Source organism: Populus nigra, chromosome 18 (assembly GCF_951802175.1).
Source record: "Populus nigra chromosome 18, ddPopNigr1.1, whole genome shotgun sequence".
NCBI lineage: Eukaryota > Viridiplantae > Streptophyta > Magnoliopsida > Malpighiales > Salicaceae > Populus > Populus nigra.
Window position 1 is genome coordinate 215,714 of NC_084869.1, and position 18,224 is coordinate 233,937.

An 18,224-nucleotide genomic window follows, 5' to 3' on the forward strand; every position below is an offset into this window, starting at 1 on the left:
TTCACTAGGATACTAATTTTTATTATCCGAGAGATTAGTCTCTTCAATTTCCCATTAGTTAAGGTGTCAATCACATTCATCAATGAAGTAAATTTTCTTAATCGCCTGCTAACCAAGGCATTAATCTCATTAACCAAGGAGTTAGTTTTCTCAAATTTCTCATTAAATAGGACAGTAATTCCATTAACCAAGGAGTTAGTGTTTTCAAATTGCCTATTAAACAAGGCACTAATCCATTAATTAGGGAGTTAGTTTCTCAAATTTCTTCTTGTTTCCATTCACAACTCTAGACAAAGATTAAATAGAAATAATAAAATCATTATTCAGAAACTAACTAATTTCCTACAAGGTGTCGAACACCTACCTCACGTTTATATGTCCAGGCTGGTTCCCTACTGTTGATTAGGTCACATGGCCTCTTTTATATCAATAAAATCAACACATCATTGGATAATCACTCATCATATCACTCAATTTCATTTTTCATATAAATCTTGAATTCTTATTTAATTTGTATCAAGTATTCTCATTTTAGTCATGTACAATGTCCATTTCCTTTCTTTTATTCATTTCCATTTTTTTTCTTCATGAAGTTATCTAGTTTCCTTTCCTATAACTAATATAATTTTTCCTTTCATTTGTTCACAACTAATCTATTTATTTTTTAAAAAACATATCTCTCTTTTTCTATCCATCAATATTCACCTAACCTAAAATCTTCATCTATCTTAATTAATTACATTAAAAATTCCAATCACCTAATTTTTTTCTCCCTTGTAGAAACTAAGCCAATAAAAAAGGCATTTATCCTTTCATTATTGTTTTTACATTAAACCATTACTCATTTGTAATTCATGCTAATAATCATTAATTAATCTCAATAACATTCATCTATTACATAATCAATACAATTTCATTGTCACAAAAGCATAACATTCACAATTCATTAACAAAAACTCAAATTCAATGCAATTAATCTATTTGAAGGTATTTCATACCTTAAATGGATGATTTCTCAAGTGTTGGAAGCTTAGGTAATCAAGCCCCTTTCAACTCCCCTTTTCCTTATATTTTTTTCAAAACCCTAACCCTTAATTTACTCTTCAAAACTCACCCAAAACCCTTAATCTCCCCTTTTTAATTCATTGGTTAAGCTTTAAACACCATAATATCTCTTCTTTTTTTGTTGAATTGCAAGAATTTGAAAGAAAAAATCACAATTTCTTCCCTTTTTTCTCATATAGATCGTTGGCTAGGTGGAGAAGTAATGGGTATTTATACCTTACTTTTTCATTAATTATATATTGGCCCCCATTTGTATCTAGTTCTCTTTTTTTCTACCTCATTTAACTCTAATTTCATAGTTGGAAGAAAAGGAATCTAACACCCTTAAATTCCAGAAGAGGGACCCGACACCCTTAGAGATTTCATTTTGAAATGAAAGGAATCTAACATCCTTAAGTTTAACGGATGGATCTAACACCTTTAAAAATCACGTAGTTTGGAAGGAAAAGGATCTAACACCTTTAAATTCCAAAAATGGGATCCAACACCCTCAAAAATCACATGATGATCTTATTATAATGGGTAACCTGTTCAATTTAGTCTTATTTTCATAGACGACTTGCCTAAGTTGGTCTCATTCTCATGGGGTGACCAACCCAAAGTGTGAAAAATACAAAACAAATAGTCTCAATGTAATGAGTAACCTATCCAAGATGTGAAAAATTTAAAAATGATCTCATTGTAATGGGTTACATGCCTAAGATATGAAAAATACAACATAAAATATCTCATTATAATGGATGACTTCCCAAGAATATGAGAAATATGAAAATGGTCTCATTGTAAGAGACAACCTACTCGAGATGTGAAAAATACAAAATAAATGGTCTTATTATAATGAATGGCCTTCCCAAGGTGTAGAAATAACTTACCTGGTTACAAGATATAACCTGAGATGTGCAGATATTTGACTTGGATTCATCGAAGCCTTCTTGGACTCTATCAAGGATTTTTTTTCTCATAAATTTTCTACAAAAACATTATGGAATTTTTTGGGTTAGAATGATATGTATGAATCCTTACCTGGATTGAAATATAGGTCCCCCCCTCTTTTTCTTCGCCATCTCTCTTGCTTGTTTTGCACTTGACTCTTTAGCTTACTCAAGTTTTGCCCATGTGATTCATGTGTATAAGTGCTCTTTATCATGTAACGTGGACCTCATGCCAGAAATATTGCTCTCTTGTTTGTTCTATGTAAAGGTTTTCCTTAATTGACCATTCATTGAAGAGTGGCAAACTGTCTCTTAAATGTGATGTTGCCTATTAGTTGGACAATGTCCCCTAGGTGTGGAATTTGTTCTCCATCGTGCACTTTTCATTTACCTTAATTAGAGAATCGATGCTCTATTTTTTTTATTTAAAAGAGTTCAACTAGTCCTCTATTATCAAAGATTGTTCAAATTGCCCCTAAATTATTTGGCAGTGGGAGTCATTTCAGCATTCATTAAAAAGGCATTCATTTGTGGTAGGTATCATAACTATTTTTTAAAAGAGAAACTATTTTTCATCCATTAAGATGCCCCATAGTTAGACCATGTTTTTAAAGTGTGGTATTACTCTCAAAGGCTAACGAAGTTCACCAGATCAATCATTGTCATGGACTGTTTTGAGCCACATCGCTACCAATTGATTTCATAGCACATATTCTTCTCATGGAATTGCCCCTTGGCTATTTTGGTCATAAATAGCATTGCCCCCTAGTTGAGGTGACTTTTATCCATCATCATTATTTAACCTTCTAGATAGCCATACCATTTGTTTTTCTGGTGGACCATATAAGCTTCTCATGCATCAATATCATCTTTGCCAAAGAATTTTGCAAACTCAATCAATGACCATTTTTTGTAAATTATTTTTCTTGTCTTGAGAATAGACCATAAAATTTAAAGATTGTATTATTTCAAATCTAATTTTTAAAAAGAAATCATTGAGATGCAAATTTGAAAAAAAAACAAATTGGTTGCGAACCCAAAATATATCATTAAATGATATGATACTCTTTGAATGTTGGGCCAAATGTTAAATGGGCTTAAGAAAAAGCATTATCTGGATCTTGGAAAATTTGGCAAGAAAAGGTTTAAATGGATATTTTTGACTTTCACAAGGAAAACATCTTGCTTATGTTGCATTAAACATGTTCATTTATTGATAAAGACTAAATGATTGCTACAAGGAGACCTGACTGAACCACATAACTAAGATTTTCTACTTGAGAGCGATCTTTTGATTCATCTTTTGGCATTGTTCTATAACCCATGGTATGACGTTTAATTTTTCCCATTTTGACAGCTTGTTCAATTTTTTTAACAATCCTTGCAATAATATAGAACAACATCACCATTTTTATTTCTATTAGTGGAGGTTGGACATGTGTTGTCTTATCTCGTCATCTTTACGTATATGCCCACATAGACTCTTGGTTTCCCTTTTCCATGGCCATTAGGATGTTTTTGTCAGGAGCAGTTTCAAAATTGAATTTATACTGCTTTAAAAAGGTATCTATAAGATCCTTTCATTTATTAATCTTGGAACTATTCAATCTTATGTACCAGTTTAGGGCAAACGTTATGAGATTATCCTGAAAAAAAAAATATTAGCATTTTTTTTATCGTGGATAACTTCAACCATCTTATTGCAATATGATTGGAGATGAATGTTTGTGCATTTTAATTCGGTATATTTGATGAAGTCTAGCACTTTGAACTCCTTCGATACCATAATGTTTGGAACTAAATAAACTTCAGCTGTGCGTACAGGGTCAGTTAGATTTTAATTGCTCTCAATCTCTCTTTTACAGCATGCCACTTATCATAATCTATGAGACCAATAAATCTATCATGAAAGGGTCCTTTAGCTGTTAAATCACAATGATCAGAGTTTGAGTTGGCTGGACAGAGGTAATGGGGATAAAGTGTTGCTCTACTGTTGAATCTGCCCCCAAGTTCTAAGATGTACGAGGGATATAAGTTGATGGTGTTTCCATAGGAGGTTATGCAGACGTTCCCTTTCTAGTATTGGAACTCAGCATTTGTTCAAGTAGATTTATAAGTCTAGCCACTTCACCTTTGATACTCTCAATTTCCTTTTGATAATGAGCCTATATCTAAGCCTTTTCTTCATTTTCCATCCTATACTTAGTCAAGTGTAGTGGACCTTCTATAGGGGACTTACATTTCAACTTGTGAACATACATACTAAATGTATAAACATGTATTCATATAATAAACTCGCCCTTCAAAGGGTGACACATAGTCATAACTCTTGCATGATGAACATAAATTTTGATTTTTGCCCTAACTCTACAACAAAAATTTTCTGAGTGACGACCATTGTGTCACCGGTAAGTCCTAGACTCAAATGCTACATAAAAGGTTTACCTTGATGCAAAACATGTGTAGGGAGAATATACCCAAAAGGTAGGTTCTAATTTTTTTTTTATATGAGACAGGGGGCAGGTTCACTATTTGGTCTCTAAAAGGGTCTCTTGCTCTCCCAATAATCACCCTCATGAAGGTAATATTGGGGCTTAGTAGGCAACGAGATGGAATGTGTATCAATCATTACCAATTTAAGCACCCAACAATGAGTTAAGGTTTGCACAAATTTAAAACTTGACTAAAAGTCATAAGGTAAGTTGTTGGTCCCCCACCTAACCTGAAGTTTCATAACGTGTGCCCTCATAACCAAAAAAAAAAATGATGTATGATAAAGCTCTCAAGCCATTCATAACTGAAAAATAAACAAGCATCAATCTTTACATAGCATAAACAAACAAAACAAAGCCTAGTTTAAAGGTCCCTAGCGGAGTCGTCATCCTGTCATACCCTTATTGTCGAGGGCACGACGTCCTGATAACCTTTCCCAAACAGGGGTTTTGAAGGTCTTTTCGGTTGGTTGGGGAGTCACCACCTAGTATTACGATTACTAGAAACCCTAACTCGTTTTTTTTTCCTAGAGATTCTAAACAAGGGACTAGTTGCGTAAAATAAAGGTATTAGCACCGTAGTACACCTTACCTAAAGTAAGTTGCATTGTTTTTTTTTTAATTGTTTGCTATAGTCTAATGATGTCTATTTTTATTAGCCTACTATGACGATTTTGCTACAATAAACAAACTCTGGTTTTCTAGGTAAAAAACTTGATTTAGAAGGTGAAATATCATCAATTATCGTTGAAGTTTCTTGCTACTATGTTATTCCAAATAATATTTAAGATGAAATTCCTTGCAAATTTTATCTTTATATTAGAAGTGAATGAGTTATATTATTTACAATAATATTTTAGATATTAATCTCATACATGTATTTTACCCTTATATTAAAGTAAATAATAAAAATATTATCCCTAATAATATTTTGGATATAAATCTCTTTTAAATTAATATTTTCTTACTAAATATTATTTTTTTAATATTTATTAAATATAGATGACAATGTTTTGAAATTTTGCAAACTTGTTATAAAATGCAATAAGTTTTTTTAAAAGCATGCAAAAATATTTTAAATTTTCTTTGAAAAATTGTGGGATTTTATTCTTCAGCTATAATCATGGGATTGCATCTCAATTAATGCCTTGAATCAGCTCCTCAATCCCAGAATTCCAGCAAGTTTTCAATCAAATCTCCATGAATCATTCAAATTCCAACATTTTCTCCCCATAAGGGAACGCTCAACAAAGAACACAAGGCGGTATTCACCAGCCTACAGAGACAAAGAGCATTGACCAAAAAAATCCATAAACACCTACTACCCTTTTTCCAACCGATCAAAAGCCTCCCACAAAGAACAATAAAGAAATTGGGAAATTTTCCCAGATTTCTATCAACCTTTTCATCTCTCAGACAAGGAAAACACAAAAAAAAGGAAAAGACAGCCTTTAATTCCAGGGAGTCTCCACCAAAACCAGACCAACCATCATCCAAACCAGTAGCCTTCACCACCCTTTACCATCACCATACTCAACCTTCAAAGAACCAGAGAGCCTCTCAACTGAGACCACCACCATCTCAGGCTCCAACCGAGACAAGCCTTCACTCCCTCATGGATTGATCCAATAACCATCACCACTCTCAACCTCACCCATTTCTCCTCCACTGCCCATGACAGCGCCTCCAGTGGCTCCACCACAGCTCTGCCTCAACCACCGAGTTCTACTTCCACACCCCATAGCATCACCAACCCACGAAAAAAGACTCATAAAGCCTTGAACCTAGCAGTCTCCTTAGGTTAGCCGAACCAAAAACCAGACATCTTTCCCCTCCTCTGGCCAAAGTCCCATTAAAACAACCACCCACAAGATCAAAGCCTCATCACAGACCCATATCCCCTCTTTCACGCCAGTATCCGCGACCCATCTCCTGTCCCCCTCATCAAACCATCTCTCACAACCGCAACAATGAAGACACCCAAAAAAAAAATCAAAGCCACTTCCTTCCTTTTCTGTCACCCCTCCGGACCACAGCATCGCCCGATCAGCACAAAACCAACCACTACAGCAGTTGACCGAGCCAGCAACGTCCAGCCACCACACACAGTCGGCATCTCCTCCAGTTAGCCACCTAAGTTCCTTTACTTGTGGTAATAAACCTGAGAGCATAAGAAGAATTAGAAGAAGAAGAGAAGATGATGATGTCTTATACTGCCAAATTTATTTCTTTCTTTTACAGGTTCATTTTAATTAACGCATGGGGAAGACACGCACACACCATTTACAGGACAATCAATTGACGCAAAGCGACACGTACTCCTATGTTATTTCCCAGCGTGTTTATTTTCACCCTCGAAGATAAATTTCGAACCCTGAATAAATACTTTTCATTATTTGTGTGCTTAAATTTCATTTATATTACTTCTTTTTTTTACATTATAAAATTACTTCTTTTTTTTTACATTATAAAAATTTAAATATTTTTTTTAGTGATATTCTCATAATAAAAATAGAAAATAAAACAAAAAAAAATATGATATAAAAAAACTAATAAAAATAAATGGGTCAAAGCCCAAACCTCATTAAAATCTGTATAACTAATAGTTGGGTCCAAAGCTCAACTCACATCATCAGCATGAGTTTAAAGTTCAATTTTTATTATTTATATGTCTAATGCATGTTCTTAACAATTTTCACATGATATCTCTTTTTAGAGATAAACGTTTTTTTTACATCTCTCCTTTTTAAAAAGAATCGATATCAAGATTTAAAAATCAAATACAAGTTATGTCTACTTTTAGCAATTTTAATGAAAATTTCTTTCAAGGACTTGACATCAATATCCTCGATGAGTCTTCTATTTTTAAAAACTTATGTCAAAATTTTTACATAATAATTAAAAAATAGAAATAAAAAATACCATAATAATTAATGGAAATAATAAAAAAAAATATGAGAAACACATAGTAAAGGTAACCTTTCATAAAAAAGATGTTATAAGGATGACGTTGTTCTTCCCTTAAATATAATTATCTCCTTATCTGATCTTTTGGAACCAATTCACATTTTATGATCTCTAGTTTCATTTAATTACTAGGTGGCGACTCCTAATTATCCACTCCTAAAAAATACAACTCTAAAAATTATCTTAGATTACAAGAAATAGCAATAAAAAGATTGTGAATCAAATTTGACAAAGAAAAAAATTTGAATAAGGATAAAATCGAAAGAAAAACCTAATTCAATTAATTATTTTAAAAATATTATAACCAAAAAAACAAGGACTAAATAAAAAAAATAAAAGTTTAGAGGATGACTTTGAAAATCGGGTGGCAAAGCATAAACATTAAGGAAGAAAGAAGAAAAAACGAAATGGGCTTCGGTTACAAATCAGACCCCAATCAATGCATGCACCACATATCCAGGGAGGAGACACTAAAAAGAAGTTGAAGCCACCTCAAAATGATCTTTTTAACCATTGGAATCGGCTTCATGCGTCGTCCGAAGACAACGGAGTTGCTAACCCGTGCGCAGCACGAGTCAACCTCTTTTTTTTTTAATTCTTTTTTAATTATTGAAATACTCAAATGACCTCACCCAACCAATTAATTACAAAAAAAAAAAACAATAAAATGATACAAATACCCTTTAGCCTAAAAGTATTTGACACCAAGCTAAGGATGCCAAGACCTTTTGACTGTACAATAATATTGAAAATAACAAAAAAAAACCCTTTATTTTCCTGTTAGTTATTATTATTATTTTAAGGATAAAAAAGTTATTTTATTGTGTATTTTTAGTTGAAAATATAAAACTAACCCAGAGTAGAAGTTTAAAAATTAAATTTTTTTAATAGTAGTAATGTAAATTCACTGTATAATCTAGACCCAGAATACTCATTTTTCCCGTCGATTAAGAAATGTAGCTAGGTGACATTGTTTTCAATTGATTTTTTTTGTCATGGAGGTTTCTTTTTGTTTAGGGTAGAGATTAATATGAAGTGAGAAGAGGATGGCTTCGAAGTCACAATTCCGTCCCCTTTAGATATCAGCTTCTATCGTTGTTGTGGAGGATGACCATGTCAACTCTCCTATGCCGTAATGGCTATCTAATTTCATCAAGTGCCCGCAATGATCATGACTTTCAAGTGTAGTATTTTATTTATTTTTAAATACTTTTCTAAACCACAGCCACCACTGAAAACTATCGCATCTTCAAGTTGTATAAGATTGCTTGGAAGTGATTATTTACTCAAGCTGAGGACTGTGGGCACGTAAAGGAAAGGGACGTCAGTGATGTAATATATGTATTTATCACAATAAGATGGATGGCATGGCCGTGGGGTTAGTGCAAGAGTCACACAGAGCAGTGTATATCGCACGTTATTCAAGGCAGATACTGAGGACTTTCCATGTCAGATATTTTTGAAAGTTTTCAAACACAAGTGGGGCAAACCCTTTTCGTCATGTAGATGACATCATCCGCTTGCCTCCGTGATGATGCCATAAATCTTTTATCTAAGGGTCTGTTACTTGCTTGACATTAATTAAGCAAATCCCCCCTTCCCCAGTGGGGAGTGTTTTTTTTAGTACAGTTAAAAGAAAAGTAAAGTAATACAGTGAAAAATAATAATAATTTGGGATTTAGAATAATTTTATGAGTTTCAGATGCTACATAGGACACGTGTGTCACAAATACCATATATAACATGTGAGTTGCATACTACTTAATTTAACATTTTTTTTATGAAAATTTTTGTCGATATTTAAATTAGTTGTTTATCAGTACGTATATTACTGATAGGCTCACAAAAAAAAACAGTCAGTCAGAAATATTCTCGTCAGTAATTTATGGACTGTTGGTGAGTCAATGGATTTGCAGACGAATAAAGCACGCTAAAGTTTGAGTCTATACTCGTTGGTCTAATATCGTCATGAACTCTGAAGTTTGAGTGCTCGGAATTGATTACAAGCATCCAATGGTCAAAGCACTACGAGCTGTTCGCAAGTTCTCGGTCATAATGTTAGAGAGTCTGTATATCCAATTTGTATCTGGTCCATCAGACGATTCTGCTTTCAACCACAAATCTAGATCAAGATTCGGACGGGTCGAAGGATCATCCATGTATCTTTCCTTCAACTAATTGTTATGTGTATCATAGAAAAAAAAATCATCAGATTCAAGGAAATAATAACTTAAGAAAAAAATGGTTGAAAACCAACATATCACAAAGTGTTGAGCTTGGCTATCCACGAATTGCTAGACCATTTTTTATGGTCATCACTCGCACATGCGTTTCAATAAAAAGCTCTATCGGGCTTGGCTCACGTCCAAGAATTACAGTCTGCAAGAAAAAATATTGTTAGTTAAATATATTTATTAAAAACAACTAATAAAAAATGGATGTATTAAAAAAAAACCCTACCATCCTATTAGTTTATTATATTATAAGAGATAAATTGTTTGAAAATAATGACATGTTAAGTAGTATACTTACTGAATAAAAGGTTTTAGTTCATTACAGTTAAATAACATATAATTATGTGTTTATCTGAATTCTATTTCTTACAAATATCTTCCCCTCACAATATTTTTTGGTACAAATAATCTAGAATGAGAGAATATTGACAAGTTCCCATATAAAAACACTTCCCCCCATTGTCATGCCTTAAAACGTGGTTGATTCTTATTCTCAATTGAGGCTCGAAATAGTACGAGATAAATGTTGAGATCTCTCCAACAATATAGGCTCTTAAAGCCTTAACACTATTATTAAAGCCTTAACATGCGTCTTATTTTTTACTTTTCTCTTAAAGTTGAATAAGTACCTACATGAAATTAAATGAATATTTTGAAATATACAAAGAAAGAAAATAAAAATTTAATTACGATGCATATGTAATCCTTAACCTCTCGAATATATACATCCATCTATATTGGACTTGACTTCCAACTTTTACCTCAAACAATAAATGTATAGGTAAATGCTTCATTGAGTCGAAAACCAACAAAGAGAATATCATTTTAAAGTTTGCATATTGTCTGGACGATATTCGTTTCAAGCCTCTTCATGTGTTATGTCTACAACTTGTTGAGCATATATCTCTAAAGAAGCAACTAATCTCTATGAGTACATCTCATATCCCTTTTGGCAATAAATCATGGTAAGCTAATGGAATGAGTGTTTGCATAAACGCGTGGCAGTCATAGCTTTTCATTCCATACAATCTACAATCCTTCAAATTCACCAACCTTGATATGTTTGAGGTATGTCTATCAGGAAATCGCAGACTTTTAAGCCATCGGTAGACAAGTAACTATGCATTCTTGTCTAAGGCGAAACTGGTTTTGGGCTTTACGACCCGTTACCCAATATAAACTAACTCAATATTTTTATGATGATAAAAAAACTATATCCATTCTAGCCTTAATGTTGTCCTTTGTCTTCCCATTCATGTCTATAATCGTGTTGAAAATATTATCAAACATGTTTTATTATGTGCATGCCATCAAGGTTATGGTGGAGGAGATTGGTCTTCCAATAAGAAAGCTTCCAAAAAATACTTCGCTTTACCCAATTGCGGCTCAATCTAAAATTAGGAAAATTTTGCTTACAAGATTGAAAATAAAACAAAATGTCAACATACTTCACCAAAGAAGTTTCTATTCTTTCTGAACTTACGATTCGTTGGTAAGAACTGCTGGTTATAGTAAAAACAAGATGCTTTGCAACCATTTGTTAATATGAATACCTTGTTATTTTTCATACAATATGGGTATGCTAGTTTTCTATATGTGCTCTAACCAGAAACCATTTCATAAGCTGGAAAAGCATTGACAGTCCACGTCAAAGCTACCTTTATTAGAAAATTTTGTTTCTTCGATACATTAGAAGTTAAAGCCCTAAATGTCTACAACTATTTCAACTCATCAATAAACAATCGAAGACAAACATCTGTATTCCGACATGGACTATTAGAACTAGGTATAATTGTAGATAAAAACATGAACTCCTATCTTATATATATTCCCGGTGGTAAGTTATAAACCATGAGTATCACCTACCAACAATAAGGAGCAACAAATGACCCGAATGGATTGAATTCATTTGTACATAACCCAAGATGCACGTTCTTTATCTCCAATGAAAATTAAGGATACACATTGTTAAAATATTTCCAGACTTCATCATGGGAAGGGGTGCACCATCATCCCATCCACCATATCATGTGATAGTTGCAGTCTAGGTGTGATTGAGAATTATCTAAGTTTTTTATATGTGACAAGAGTCCTTCCCCTGCTAGTCATGATTTTATAACGAGAATGCTTACATGTTCTGCACTTGATCAACTCTGCATTTTCAATATAGTATAACATGCATAAGTTTAGAAACACGTTAATTTTCTGGTGTCCTATACTAAGGGGTTTCATTATGGACTTAGTGACATAGAAGTTCTTTTTTAATATGTTCCTTTCAGGTAAAATGCTTATCGCTCATTCGACAATTCTATCATAACTGGCCTCACTTAACCCATGATTTGACTTGGTGATGAACACTTATACAATAATCGATAATTAACTGTGATTTGTGTAACCATCCCATAATAGTTCATTAGAATCTTTCAAAAGATCAAAAAACCTGGTCGTTTCTACATTAGGTTCTTCATCTACGATTGAACATTGATTGACATGACCTAATTCATTCTCATCGCGTCCATAATCATATTATTATAAGGATTACTATTGTCATCTATAACTTCATGCACGTTGCTTGACAGAAGTTTGATAGTGTTTTGTTGTGTTGCTTGACAGAATGTCTGATAGTTTAGGAATATTATGCTTCCATAGTGGTATCATTGTCAATACCGATAATCGTATCACTTATAATAGAGGAAGCCATGAATTATTAATTACTACATTATACATGTCCCTTAAAAAAATATCTATAATGTTATATGATTGACTTGACTAGAATATGCTTGAAATGGAAGTTGAAATTACTTTGAGGATGTTGCAAATCGTGGTTAGTCTTCGTTATGTCGGTGTACCAATCTATAATGACGGGAGTGTGAACTCAATATTTAGGTTTGCAATGATTAATGAGATTAATATGTTGGAGGTCTACTTGAATAGTAGATCTAGACGAGGAAACTCTTTTAGTATGGAGTTGACTTAAGTTTCAAGTAACTCTTAGATAATCACACAGGCATTACGAATAGTTGGTCCATCTAAGTTAGATGGTAATGCAAATAGACAAATATTAGTGCAGGAAATTGTTAATATAGAACCTCAATTAGGTATGACATCTATTCCATATTGCTATGGAGAATCCAAACCAAGTGACGAAGAAGATGACTCGTACATTGATAGAGTCGAGGTTAAAGAGGAAGATGGAGAAGATATGGATGATAGGGATGCTGAGTTAGTTGAACTTGTTAATCAATACATGACATCTTCTTCTTTTAAATTTGAGGTTGTGAGTGTGGATAACTATTATAGATGCAATGATTGAACTAATAGTTGTAGACATTCAAGCTTATTATTTGATGAATTATAGGTTGAAAAAAAATTCAGAGGCAAGTCTGAATGTGTTAATGCAGTAAATCAATGGCATATAACTTAAGATATTGTGCGCTATTTATGTGAATTGTGTTTTTATGCTGGAAACTTGATTATTTGAATTGTATGAAATGTTGTTTTTTAGTTAGGGAGTTAATGGAAGAAGAGACTGTCCCACGACGAGCTAGTCTCTTAAAGGAGTCTCAGATAGAATCCATAACAATCGAGTTGCAGATGGTATCTATGACTTGAGTGTCGCAAATACCAATTGTAACTCGATCAATTATGCTAAATTTCTAAATATTTTTTTTGCCTATGTTATTTTACTAAAATGAATTTTTAACAGTACCAAGCTTAATTGAGTTGTTGCTCCAAAAAACAATACAAGACAGCTAAGCTTTACATGTGATCCCATGCTTAAATTAATTAAAGCTTCAATCAGAGAGAAATAAAGAAAGACTTGATTGAGTTTTTTCTGTAAATGAATAGGGTATTTACTTATGAAATATATCTTGTATAATTTATTCAGTTTAATAGATCAATGGATTCATAAGAAAATTCCTGTACATACATTCAAACTCAATATAATAATACAGAAAAAAAATCTTTATATATATATATATTATGAAATTCTTTTTAAAAATAAAAAAATGATAAATTTCAAGTCATTTTACTTATGAGTTTTCAAAATTAATTTTTACTTGAAAATATATTAAAATAATATTTATTAAAAATTTTATTTTTACATAAACACAACAAAATTATAAAAAATATTTTAAAAAATGATTACAGGCCGCTTGAACCTGGAAAGCAGAGTCTCCTTTGGGGCACTTGTATAAAATGATTTGCAATATAAAATCTACTCTCTCAATCCCAAAAATATTGTTTGGCTCATGAGTACTATTATCATCCCTATTCGGAGCATATTTAAGAATATTTTATGTTTGAATTCGAATATCAAATCATAATACAGAAAAAGAAACTTATTTATTGTTTAAAATTCTCTCACTGGAATACATGATTAATTATGAACAATTGATTTTTTCCCCCCACTGAAATACATGTTTAAAATTCTACTATTGATGTAGTAGACTTGGCCGTCAGTCATGGGTCTGAGTGAAAAGTGGATGGAGTTATGCCAAGTCTTTCAGAAGTAGAAAGACTATCCATCAATGAAGAGGACCCATGCATCAGTGGCACCAAAACTATATAGCTGACATATATCAACGACATCGAATCAAATTAATTCAATGCACCATCCACCAGCTCCACGGTGAGCCACACCCATTCTTTACGAGCCCACATGCCACCGTCATAGCTACAACCCCACGTTTGGCTAGGTCAAGTCTTCGCACCAAGACAAATTACAAATGACACTCCAGTGCCCATTTGTCGTCTCTCTTTCTGTTCGAAGTGGCTGTGGTTTTGGCAGGTGACCATTGCTCTCTCTCTCTCTCTCTCTCTCTCTCTCTCTCTCTCTCTCTTGTTTTTTATCATCATATGTGAGATAAATACTGTAATGTCATCTTCTCCTTAAATTTCCACACAAAAGAACGAAAATTGTGTTGTCATAGATAGATATCGAAACTAGTGGTTAAAACGTAGGCAGATGCAATCAATGGGAACGGGCTGGCAGCGGCCACTGCTAGTTGTTCCAAGTGAAACCCTTTTGCATCCAATTAAGCATTAAATATTTATCTTCCTTTGTTCCAAAAATTAAATATTACATACAAATAATCACAAGGCATATTGAATTGATAAAAAAAATGATATGGGAACAAGATTTTCATACAAACACAGGTCGCAATTATTTTTTCCATGAAATTTCATTCATTTAAAATCTATGAATCCACATTCTACCGCTTAAAGATTAACATATCAATTTGTATGGAAATTAACATGACACGTAGTTTGTAATTATTTTATGAATCAATTGAAATGGTCAAATCTCTGTAGAATCTCCGCATGACACTTTGAAATGGAATATTTATGGATCTTGTTTGGAACAAATATAGAAAGATGAGGTATTAGAGGAGTTCTAAGACTTCATGCAGGTTATCTTTTATGCATCTCCTTTACTACCATGGGTATAAGGCAGTTCAATATGATGGAAATCTTTCCAATCAAGAGAGCTTTCAAGATTAGCAAAGCTTCCTTATGCGCAGCAGGTTGATTGAATTTTCGAGCCACAATAAAAAAATCAAGCCATTGAGGTTGAAGAATGAATTTGATTCTATATCATCTTTAGTCAAGGCCCTAAAATTAATAAGCTTCACTCATGTTCTAATGGAAGGTAAGGAGACAGCTGATTAGTTGGCAAAGCAAAGTCTAGATAATGATGAGGAAAATTTTGGCATGGATGTGAGCTCTCTTCTTCTTCTTCTTTCCTTTAGCTTTGTTGTTTAGTTGTGATGTGTACTGTTTTAGCTACAATCTTGTTGGCTTTATTTCTTATCAATCTCCTTGAATCTCATCAAACAAGTGGGGAGTCTGTGAAGCTCAATAAAAAAAAGGCTCTACTTGTAAGCCAATCTACATTCCATAATAATCATAAATTAAGTCCATTCAGCAAAAATATAGAAGGAAATGGCATAACCCCAAATCTACGCGAAACAACAACATATCACATGGGAAAGATATGTATGAGAGGTTTTGTCTTGAAAGCTACTTGGCATCCAAAATCCCATTAATGTACTTGATACTTCCACAGGATTAATGCATATATCATCATTCTTTTCAGGAAGAGAGACGTAGTATTTGGGCTGTTTTTAAGGAGGGGTGGTGGCTTCCATTAATCACCTGGGTTGCCCCTTTGAATATTCCAAAGGTTAATTATTGAGCTTGACTATGAATAGTTTCTCCAAATAGGTGAATGAATCTTGTCCATTCTTCGTTTGAGGATAAACGAAATTAGTGAATGGTTATCGAGTTATAGCAAATGCCATCGTACATTGGTTGATTTTTCTACCCTTGGTAGTAGGAGAGCAATGTTTTGTTTAAAGGGATGAGTGGAAAGAAGAGTTGATTGGCTTATAGAGTCAGATTCTCATAATGTTATAGTTTGGATGCAGATGGATACTATTGAAGATCTCATAGTATTTTTAACTCAATATTTATTATGATAATTAAAATTGTGTTGGGATAATATATTTGAAAAAGAAATCGATATAAAAGAGATATAATTAATATATTTAGTTAGAGGAAAAAAACAAAAAAATTGTTTTTAAAATTATTTTAAAGTTAATTCTCATCATTTCAAAATAAAATTATAAATATTTTCATTTATTATAAATAAAGTTAAATGACATGGGAATTTCAATCTAGCTCTAGACACATATTACTGTAGATTGCAACAGTAAAATTTATATGGCTATGATATGTAATTAAAAGGATCATGAGAAGCGTTTTAATATTTTCACATTATCTTTTCTTCTTTTATATGAAAAGTTGTTAGCACATATATATTTAAAGAGCCTTGGGTCTGACAACTATATTTGATGCCAAACACAGCAACGCACCGATAACCATGTTTGGTGTCAGACTTAGACACGGGTCTGACATGATTGCCACAACCAGACACGGGTCTGATATGACCACTAAACCCAAGGCTTTAGGGTTTAACATGGTAGCCAGATCTAAGTCTGTTAGGTCTTTGGTCTGGCATGACCGCCAGACTAAAAGTTCTTGGGCATGACATGGCTACCGGATCCAATTTGTTTGGGTCTGATATAATTGTCAAATTTTAAAAATTAAAAATACTTTTTATACTCTTAATAGTTTTTTAACATTTAAAAAAAAACAATATTGATCGTTGTGGAGCATGGGCCAACATTCTTATTTTATCTAAGCATGGTATAAATCTTTGTATTAAGTCAGTTTTAGACATGTATTTGGTTACAGTAGCTAATCAAGTTGCTGATAGTTTGGTAAAGGCAAATCTAGTTAGGGAGCATGATTGAATTGCCTGATTGTAATTTGATTTTCTTTTTGTTAGCAACTAGCTTTCTAGATCTTTTATTTAAATAATATCTGGACTATTCATTAAAAAAAAAAAAACTTCTTGCATGAACTGAAAGAATAAATATATTTATTAAAATTATATTTATAAAAAAACATAAAACTTAAACTTTTTAAATGGAGTTGTGAGACATAATTTATATTAATTTTTAAATATTTTCTCATGTAAAATTTTTTTAAACTTAAAATTTATACATATTCAAACTATCTTGTATTATTAATTAATTTTAATTACAAGAGAATGAAAAAGATGATATTTAAACGGATAACCGTTTAATTAACAAGATTCTGAAATAATTTTTAAAATTATTTTAATTTAAAAACTTAAAATTTTTAAATAAAATTAATATATATATATATTATTTTTTAACTATAATAACATAATTCAACTTTAAGATATTTTTTTAAGAAATATTTTAGTGGCAATTTAAGAAAGTCCAACTACGACTACTTTCTACAAGACTATGTATATTGATATTTACGGTTGTTAATTATTACCATTACATTTGTTTATTAGCATAATTTGTCTCAATCTTTAATTGTGTCTTTATCTGTTTAGATAACAACATTTCAACACATACGTACCACCATTTATATTTTCACTCGTTGGTACTTTTAAATTTTGTTAAAGTCTTCTTTTTTCAAAAAAAAAAAAAAAACAGAGAGTAAAAGTCAACACTTCTTTCTTTCTAGAATGGCTTATACAGCTAGCAACTACACTTCTTTCTTTAATATTTTTTATTTTCTTATAATTTATTCAGGTGATACTTTAAATTTTTTTATTTAATGATAATAAATATTCTTAGATAAATTTACACTTATTAAACTCATTATTTGAAAGTTTTAAGTGGACACCTCTTTAAATTAGTCTAATATGTTAAACAAATATTATTTTAAAATTTTATAAAATCTAAACTCAAGAAGTTTTTTAGAAATATATTTTCTCAACTCCTTAAAACTATATTGTATTATTGATTTATGTTCAAATCAACTCATTGCGATCAATATTTTGTGAAAGTCAATAATTCCCGGAATTACTGAGACAATCTTTTGAATCTTTTGATAGCAATGTCGTCATTATAGCACTCATCATGTAGTGAAATACGCAAAATAATTGACGATATATGAAAAAAATTATACATGTATAAAATGTACAT